At 40.7% G+C, this 10,565-nt stretch overlaps 1 long non-coding RNA gene across 1 annotated transcript; it reads left to right on the top strand.

Moving 5' to 3' along the window:
* The first annotated feature begins 211 nt into the window (after positions 1 to 211).
* LOC120567181 lies at positions 212 to 2,381 on the top strand. The gene is made up of 3 exons (XR_005640530.1): positions 212 to 489; positions 811 to 932; positions 2,196 to 2,381. It is a non-coding gene; the product is annotated as an uncharacterized LOC120567181 (long non-coding RNA).
* Positions 2,382 to 10,565: the final 8,184 nt, after the last annotated feature.

The raw sequence follows: 10,565 nt of genomic DNA, 5'->3' as shown, positions 1-10,565 counted from the left end.
ACACACACAGAGACACACACACTACCTGCCATAGACTGTTATGTCTGTACTGGCAGTTGCACAGTGCAGTCCTGTGCCTACATCACAACTGGTTTATTGTAGTACACTGAGATAGCTTGACACAATGTAGTGGTACAGATGGTACGTGTGTGTGTGTGTGTGTGTGTGTGTGTGTGTGTGTGTGTGTGTGTGTGTGTGTGTGTGTGTGTGTGTTGTGTGTGTGTGAGAGAAAGAGGGGTAACCTGGAGGTGTTTTGCATCAGTACTTGAATGTAAACTGAAGAGGAGCCAGCCAAATAAGGCTTAGGAAAAATGAAATATTTAAAGAAGTACGGAAGGGAGGGAGTGAAAAAGGAAAGACAGAAGAAAGGAAGGGAGCAAGAAGCCAGATGTGGAAGGAGAAAAAAAAGAGAAGGAATACAGAAAAAGAGGAAGTTGGATTGTCTATGTTCTGAAAGTATGTCTGTTGTGTCAATGGAGCGGCTACAAGGTTTGCAGCTTCATTCAGAAACCAGCATTTTAAAAGTGATTTGCTTGTTGTCTTGCAGACAGACATGACAAAGTATTTAAGTAATTCAGACTTTTTACAAATCGGCATCAAGATGTTATTTGGGCATACTTTTATATGTGTTTATTGCAATTAAATCTTAGCAAAATCTGTACCTCAATTAGCGCTGGAAGCAGCAGTCATCCAGACATGAAGTTACTTCCTGGAGTAGGCAGTGCAGCTCATCATGCTTTATTCTTCTCTGGATGATGTTATTAATCCAGACACAATGCCATTTGTTTGTATCTGGGACTTCCACAACAGGTACAAAGCAGTATGTATCTGGGACTTCCACAACAGATACAAAGCAGCAAAAGTGGTTATTTCGGCCATATTGATGACAGAAAGAAACGTTGTTGGTGCCTACAGCTCTTCACTGGCGAAACGTGAGTAAACACAAATGATCCCAAAATGATCCTGCGATAAAACTCGTGAGTAACACAATGCCGATATTCATTTCGCCTAGGTGTAAACACTAGCCTGGTCCTACCAGACTCTCATACATTTCATTTGTACAGAGAGTCTGGCCACTCTCCACTGACAAGTGTTAACTTCCTTGAAGGTGGGTACTCTGTTGAAGTTTAAAACTATTGGATCTGCCATAACCAATCGCTAACGTTTGGTTGTGACGTATGTCATGCGCACGTGCAACAAGAGGGGAGACCGAAAACAACTATCGGCTTATATTTAGCATCGCTAGCGTTAGCCTTAGCCAACTCCTTCACCACTAACTTAGCGAGCTGGAAAATCAAACTTTTCCCGCACCTTGTGGGGAGGAAGGCCACAACATCATGGCCACCAACACAGCAAATATTGTTCTTGCTCGGGCTTTAACTTCTGGACATTCGGCAGCGTTGCCACAATGGACCGAATGGCTTCGCTCGCATCTTTCGCGCACAACCTCAGGCTCGTTGTCAACCTCAAACTTGTTCTCAATGGCAAAACACTGCTACAACACACACAAATTCACCCTAATCTACAAAATAAATTGTATAGAACTACTTACATGTCCCTCATCTGCAGGTATTCCACGCAAAGTTGAAAGCGCGTCCTCGTTTAGAAGAAGTCTCCCGGCTAATGTATGCTGGTTAGATTTGTGTCCGACTTGATCCCGACTTGCTCTGACGTCATGCACACGTGGGCAACGATAACAGATAGCAGTTTTGAGAAGCAGGCAGCTCAGTTGCTTTTCATCTGTTGTGGTTTTGGACTTTTCTGTTGAGGTTTCTGTTGCCTGTTATTATATTCTGGATGTGTTTGTATATTGTTTCTGTGGATCGCGTAGATTTCTGTTCACTGTTGTGTATTATTTCTGTTTCCTGTTTTATTTTGATAGTCTGTTTTCTGTCTTGTCATGTCTAGTTTTACTTCCTGTTTTCCCGCCTGGTCTGATTGTCCTGCCCTGCCCTAATGTATTTCACCTGTTGTATCACCTGTTCCTTGTTTGCTCATCACCTCTTGTATTTAGCCTCTGTGTTCCCTTTGTCTCTTGTCAGATTGTTTTGTGTCCGTGTGTGTCCCTGCCTGGCTAGTTTGTATGTGTCTGCGTCAGCTCCCTTCAGTTTCCGTGCTCCCTGTTTTTTCCTGCTTGGTTTTTTGGATACCTTTTTGGTTTTTGCTAGAATTGTTGTTTTTTTTGCTTGTTGCAGCTCACAGGACTCCCTTGGTTTGTTTAATTCAATAAATCGTCATGTTCAACCTTCTCCTGCCTGCCTGCCTCTCCCTGCATTTGGGTCCATTATCCCCTGCTCCTCACAACATCATCGACTGCAAGACCCAGGCGGACCATGCTGGGAAACACCTGCCTCTCAGCTGATCTAACAGCTGATTGGTTCAGAATTGACTCAACATGATGATGAGATATCTCTCTCTCTCTCTCTCTCTCTCTCTCTCTCTCTCTCTCTCTCTCTCTCAACTTTTTATTGATTTTGAATTGAAGGGATTTTACTGTAACTATTTGTCTGATTTAAAGGCTTATTCTGTACAAACCATGTGTTGTGTGGCTGATAGTTACGTTTAGAAGTCAGAGAGCCTAAATCTGTTGAGATTACAGATCATCTACATCTACGTGTGTTTAATTAAAATCCGCAACATATCGCATGCAGAGTATTTTGACAGCTATTCTGTCTTAATAAAAACAACTGGAGACTTGTGTACAAGCTGATATATGGGTCTGATAACATTTTATTAAATCAGAATGGGACCACAGTGTTTCTGTCACTTCCTGTTCAGCCTGAAGGCTGCTTGAAATGGCTGGAAACTGTACGACTTCACAGCAGATTTTTGTTACCGCCTTACAGTCTTTTTCAGTTTACTGTTTTTTGTGAGCATATTTTTGTTGAGTCCAATGTAAATATATCTGCTGTGCATATGTTGCACTGACTTGTTTGACGAAAAATAAAAAAATTAAATGTTTCATCAGCGTGTGTGTGTGTGTATCTGTAAATATTTCTGTGCATGTGAACAATCTGAAGAATTTTCTACAATTTGAACTGTTTTAGTATTATAGCAAAGCATACTGTCTTTTCATTATGCCCAACAGTGTGTAGTTGGTTAGACAAAAATCTGGTAATATGAATGAAGTGTGTTCCATTTGGTGCAAAAGTTTGATTTTGAGTTTGGGTGGGTGGTTTTGTGAATTCTGTCAAGTATTTTGAAAAAACCAGCTTAGTTTGCAAAATTGTGTTTCAGCAATTGGAAAAAAAAAACTGTAATGACAGTATCCATGGAGAGAGTGAGCTGAATAAGCTTTGTTGGCCTACTGTTCTTCACATTTTTGCGTATCCCCATGGAAAGTAATGCTGCCCTAGCAACTAGCAGTTTGTGTTTGTACTGTATCCATGAATCTGCAGTCAACAGTCACTGGCTCATTTTTGATACTAAATGATATGACAATTACCAGGCAAGATCTCAAGTTACTGGGAGCGTCTTTTTCAATGATTTCTAAGCAGAATTGTGGATGTTAATCCCCCATGAACATCAGAGACACTGCTATTGATACTGCATCTGCACTTGAAAGGTTAAGTCCTGCTGATTCCAGGAGTATGTGTGTTTCGATTTGGCTCTGAAGAGAATTATTTGTCAGAGATTATTGGTCACAAACTACAATAATCCCCTAATTTGTTCCCACGCTCTTTTATTGGCAAAATGTTCAAGATTTCAACACTGGGTGAATTAAACTTACTGTGAGAGTAAAAAGTAAAGTAGCTATTTTTGGCGGTGTACAGTGTTGTGCTCAGCACCAAGGACACCACTGGGAACACATTTTCATGCTTCTGTCACGACTCATCAATCTTCAATTGTCTCCTAATCAACAGGCACGCAGGCAGAGAACAGCCTGTGAGGCAGCATTGCTGCAACAGTCCTTTTGTTTTTTAGGGCAGCATTTATTGACACTAAAACTAACTATAAAACACAGTACTTATAAAAGTTCTTTCAGACCATGGTGCTATAAACTAAGACAGTAAAAGGGAGTATTTAGTATTGTTAGAAACACTGGACTACAGTGGGGCCACCAGTGGTGCCAGCAGGAAAATGTCAAAACTTTGTAGGAAAAGTCAGAGCTTTTTAGGTTGACGACGAGTTAGTTGAATGCTTTGTCCTCCTACACGGAGGAGAGAAATGCAGCAGTTGTGTGTGGGCTATAGAAACAGAGTGGCTGGTAAACATCGGTCTAAGCCAGTGTTTCTCAACACGGGTGGTACAGCCCCCTCAGGGGGCGTTGAGAGGATGACGGGGGGCTGCTGGAAGCAATATTTTGGAAAAGGGGAGCCCTTGGCCCCCCAAGGCGAGTTTACACCAAAGATTCACAACAATACCAGGGGGGGGGCATTGCATCTAAAAAGGTTAAGAACCACTGGTTTATAATGAGACTATAATGCGAGTCTCATCCTGGTTTTGATCACATTTGGGATAACGTTTTCATGGAACATAGACAAGCCTTGTTATGCATGTTCCTATTTATTTGATTCTACCATTATGCAAGTTGTCGGTCAGTCCAGGCATCTCTTTGACTCCTTGCCATTTAGCCACTCACTGTTATTTATTACCATGTATCCTCTGCATTCAAGTCAAATAATAAACACAAATAATAAACAATGAAAATATGAATATCTGTAAGTGAAAGTTCACTTACAGATATTCATATTTTCATTGTTTATTATTTGTTTATTATCGTTCAACTATTTCTATCATACTATTTCTATCATAATGATAGAAATAGTTTGACATCTAGGCTTTTTTTGTAGTGATGGCCAAATGAAGCTTCAGGGAGCTTTGTGAAGCATTTTCTTTATTTTCTGAGCCTAGATGAAAGCACACTGAATTGCCATATCTTGAGCCTTTTAAACCAAAATGCACCAAAGTTTGAGCTTTAGCTTCTGCTCCCTGTTAGCAGCGCATTTAACAGAAATTGAAGTGCCCATATTATGAAAAAATCACTTTTTCTGGGATTTGGGGTGTTATTTTGTGTCTCTGGTACCTCCACACGCATACAAACTTTGAAAAAAATACATCCATTATGTTTTAAGTGAGATACGGGTTTCTGAATGTGGCCTGCCTTCAGTCTCCGGGTGAGCTGTTCAAAATCTGCACAGCTTTCTAAGTCACTAGCCGAAACGATGGGCCTAGGGGGGTAACCATTAGCATGCTAGCGCTAGCATGCTAGCTCGTTCTCAATGGCAAAACACTGCTACAACACACACAAATTCATCCTAATCTACAAAATAAATTGTATATAACTACTTACATGTCCCTCATCTGCAGGTATTCCACGCAAAGTTGAAAGTGTGTCCTCTTTCAGAAGAGGTCTCCCAGCTAATCCTGCCTTGTACAGACCGAAGTTGGAGAAACAGCTAGCTAGCTCATGTAATCCTTACCTAGCTACTGCCATAGACAGTATATAATGGACCAACAGACCCCGTTGCTCTGGACGTAAACCAGTGAAGGATATTAGAAGCATTTTTCCGGTGAGCCTTGAGCGTTACTGCGCAGCTTCCAACTGAGAGAGACAACGTAAATGTGACGTGAGCAACCTGTCTGAAAGTTGGAAGTCTTCTGGTAGCTGTGCCAAGAGAAATCTCAATCATTCCGAATCTTGCAGAGACAGAGAGCGTAGGTATATGTAAGGAGATAACATGGGCACAGGCTAATTATTGCTAACTAAAATGCTAGTTAACATCAGTAATTAAACTTAAACAGCTAATGTAAGTCGAAACTGCCTGCGAGCTTCTCCTGTACTATATGGTAATTCCTCCCCTATGCAACAGTAAGTTGCGTGGTTATGACACAATCGTTAGCTAAAACAGAGACCTGACACAGGGTGAAAAGAGGAGCTGCAGCAATGTGCAGTACAACAAAAATATGGTGTTTTTTGAAAATTCAACCATGTAAACCTATTCTGATACAATCTCAAATTACAATTATGAACCTGAAAATGAGCATAATATGGCCACTTTAAGCATGTGGATTGGATGTTTCTTACATGAATGTGTTAACTTCAAACCTTACATTGCGTCTACACAGGGTTCTGACTGATAGAACAGGATGTTTTCTTTTTCATTAATGATTCAAACATGACAGTTTTGTGTCCGTCCGAGTCATAGAAGTGCTTTAACTGCCTAACAATGTCTATGGAGAAAATGAAAGACCTGATTGATGGAACTTGTACAATACCTACACAGCAATGTCATGGCTCACAGCATGTCTATTCATTTGACTTTATATGTTGGTATAACAGTCTTTTCCCAGAGACTTTCCAATAGTGCCCCATTAGAGTGCAATGATTCAACTATCCGATAAAGTAAGAGACAAGGGGTCAAACTCTTTAAGCCTGTGCAGCCTTTTCAAAAAGTGATTTTGCAAAGCCAAAACTGTGTTAGAAAAGTTGCAGCAAAGGCCAGATGACCCTATTTCAAACTGCTTCTCTGGCTCAGAATTTAGTTGATTTAATGGAGAGAAAAAGACTGAAAACTGATATACAAGTAAAGTAATACCATTATATAAATAAATATGAAGTACTTTCTCGCAGACACACACACACACACACACACACACACACACACACACACAAACGAATATTAGTCTTGTAAGGACTTGCGATCCTCTGTGATACCCATTCAACACAGGTCAGCCTGCAGTAGAAATGATGGGATTAGATTCAGTAGCTTATCTTGCCATGAAAATGTAATTCTAAAGTAAACTCTTAGACATGACACAAAAGCCTTTCATTTATTCGCTGCACGCAGAGATACCAAGTGTGGGTGTGCTTTACTGTAGTGAGCAGCAGATGATATCCTTAAAATACACTACAACATGTTATATTACAGAAGCCTTCCACGCAAGCAGGAATTCAGTCCAGCTCTAGGATATGAAATTAGGACGTAATATGATTAGGGAAGGATGTAGTACAATGTGATTTAATTTGATGGAGTGGGCTCAAGCCAGGAACAGGGAAGGTCTCTATTCTTTTGTGTCACATGATGGGATCAGGTTTTTCTATTAATGCTATAGCGATGACAGCTTTACAATGCCATCTGTTGGCGCTCAAACTCAACTGAAAGCAGGAGATAAGCGCTTCAGCCTTCTACCTACAGCTCCGCCCCTGCCTGGATCTCTCTCACGCTCTCCCTTTCTCTCCGATTTTAAAAGTGGATTTGTTAGAAAGAGATAAGCAGACCAGCGAGCGCACCCTGTTTTAATTTCCTCTCCCTCTCATTCCTGAGGTCTCTCTCTCTCTCTCTCTCTGTGTGCATGGCTCCTCTTACTCATTCTAAGGTTCTTATTCAATTCTTATATTCTCCTACAATCTTACAGTCTTGCATTCAGTCAGCAACCTGCTGCTCTATCCTCTGCTCTAAGTCCTTTACTTTGACAGTTATTCGTCCTGGTTTCTGATCCTTAACTGGACTGGAAGACAGGAGATAAGAGGGCTGGCTTGTTTCCTGCTGCTAGATCCTGGATCATTCTCTTCACTGGATTTCCCTCCCTCTTGCTCTCTTTTTGCTTTGCTAAACAAAACTTAGAAACTGAAGATTACATGGACAAGGTACCTCTTTACCCCTGGGATCCCCACACCAAATACACACACAGAGAAGCACTTTTAAGAAAAGTTTTACAGAGTTGTCAGGCTAGAATAGCTTTTTTATACAAAATATATTTGGTATATTTTAAAGAGCCACTATTATACTCCTTTTCAGCGTCATATTTGTACTCTTGGGGTCTACTAGAATAGGTTTACATGCTTTAATGTTCAAAAAACATGTTTCTCATAATGACCATTGCTGCAGTGCCTCCACCTGAAACACTCTTGTCAGAGCTCTTGGCCCGGCTTCCTGAAAAACCCAGTCTGCTCTGATTGGTCAGATGGCCCACTCTGTTCTGATTGGTCAACCTAATTCCGACAAGCCAATGGGCGGGCTGTGCTTGCTCAGGCAGCACTTATGGGCAGCACCAAAGCCGGTCTACGGAAAGCCTTTCCACTCACTATTCAGCCCCACTGTACCAAATTTGGTTGCAGTTCCACCAGAGTTCCGCTGGGGGTGATCGCGGTCCAGTGCAAAATGAATGGGACTCTATGGAGCTAGATGGCTAAATTTGTCTCTTTCGCCTGATTGTTGTTGAGAAATCTCAGATTTGATTGTAGTTTTTGCAAGTTCAACGTGGATTATAGGTCGAAAGTTGAATGAACGAGTACTTATGTCCTTTCAATTTCTTACAGGTTGAGTCGTTGTTGCCCATAACACGCTAGCATTCTGCTAATGAATGCTGATTGGTCAGTGAAGGACTGATTACAATCGGAGATCCCGCTTGACGGCATCCGAAGTAGAACCAGAATATCAGAGTAAATATTTCGGCGTAGTCTTTAAAACATTAGCAAACCTCTTTCTAGCATGTGTATTGACAGGGACAGTCTAACCTGTCAGCTGTGTTGTCGATGCCTTGAGAGAAAAAAGGAAGCGACACGATATGATGTGTATGACGTCATTGACATTTTAAAAGGCTTTTTAGAACAAAAAAGCCACTTTAAAAAAATCTAACACCCAGCAGTGTGTATTTTCTTAGCCTCCCCTTTTGAATCCAACATTCAAATTACTAGACAAAAAATGATGTAAGATATGATAAAAGTGGATTTTGAGGGGTATAGCTCCATAGAGTCCCATTCATTCTGCACTGGCATGTGAGTGCCCCCTATATGGAACTCTGGTGTAACTGCAACCAGTTCAGAACCCGGAAGAAACGAGAGAGTGGAACTTCTTCCCTTGTTAGAAATCCTTTGCCAGCACATATGAAAACTGGGCTGGCTTTCTCAATCAGTGACATCACTAGTTGAGAAATTTCATACAGGAATGTGGGCGAGGCCTTTTTAGGCAGTTGAGAAAAAGTGTATACAGTTGAATTGCATACATACTGTACTGTGTACATGACTGTATACTTTAGGGATGGCGCTTAGAGCTATGATGAACACGCATAGTTTATGTCCAAGCCCTATCCTAGCCTAAATTGCCACTGCTTTTTTACAAAAACGTTTAAGTCACTTCTTAAAACCAATTTTTATAGACTTGCTTTATGTCATGTCATGTTTTTGTTGCTGTTATCGTCTTTTTATTGCTTCATTTTGAATGAATTTGGTCTTGCTTTGTATGGCACTATGATTGGCTTTCTGTTATCATGTTTTCTGAGTATCCTGCTTTTGCCTTTATTCTGTCAAAGCACTTTGTAAACTCTGTTTTTTAAAAGGAGTGTTAAAGTTAATGTTATTAAGTGATGCCCAAAGCATAGATGAGTCCTTATGTAAGCTACATGTATTGGTTAGTGTTTATGTATGTGCATTTGTAGCTACATGAGTCACTGGCCACTTCTTTAACAAATGGACGGGTGTACCCACACAGGATTTCGAATGTACATGTTGACACAGCTTATGTAACACGTTGAATTCAGTATCAAACAATCACTTTCTAATGAGCCACAAGATTGAAAGCACGGCTGAATGGTAAGAGAGAGAGAGCGAGTGTGGTTTTTCCTCCGGCTACTCTGTGGACAATAACCTGTTTGAACCTGGCTGAGCTGTTTTTACTGAATACTGAACACGCTTCCAAGGACATTTGCTCAGAGGAGAGTGGGCTGTTTCTGAAAAATCGTTAAGTGTTTTAGAGTAAGGATGTAATACAATATTTAAAGGATAATTCCAGTTTATTACATATATAACTTGGGTCATATATGTGTGGTTTAAGCTGTTGCACTCGATAAGCTTGTTTCTGGTATCTTCTAAAAAGTCACACTCAGCCAGATGATCTAATTAGTGTTAGATGGAATGAGGTTGAAGAGACACCGGAGTAATGTTATAACGTAACTTGTTAAAACTGCAATCTGCACACATGATGCAATTGGTCACACTGAACATTATTCCTATAATATTGGTAGATTATATGTAAATGTGTCTGAGTGAGCAGGGCAGTGGTGCAGGGCTGTAGAAAGTGAGTTTTCTTTAAATTTTGGATGTGTTTGAACAGCATTTCAGTGACTGTGTTTCGATTGACCGTTTGTAAAGCCTCCTTTTCTTAAACTGGGCCCTGGAAACAAACAACACATGCAGAACACATTCAGAAGGTATCAAATTGAAATAACAACTGTTTGACTTCTTCATTTAATGCTGTAGGTCGCCTGATCTGGAGGGAATCTGAACTCATTGCTGCAATTGAGACATTTTGGACCTCCAATCTCACCAGAGAGGCCTGCAACAATTACATAGACCACTTGGACAAAGTGATACCGGAGGTCATTGCGTGATATCAGAAAATTCATGTTAATAAACGTATATGCCTCCGGCTAACCTGCTAGCCAGGTTAAAAGCTTCAGTGAGATTAAGGCTTCTGTAATTTATCTATGTTATGAGTTTTTGGGAGAGGTCTTTAAGCAGTTAGCTTCCTACTTTTACCAGACAGCAGGAGGGCTATTAACAAAACAAAAGATGTGGCTGAACACATAGGGGAACACAAGTTTGGATTGATTACAGATGTCAA

This window comes from Perca fluviatilis, chromosome 10, assembly GCF_010015445.1.
Source record: "Perca fluviatilis chromosome 10, GENO_Pfluv_1.0, whole genome shotgun sequence".
Taxonomy (NCBI): Eukaryota; Metazoa; Chordata; class Actinopteri; order Perciformes; family Percidae; genus Perca; species Perca fluviatilis.
This window is presented reverse-complemented; position numbering and strand designations above follow the sequence as displayed.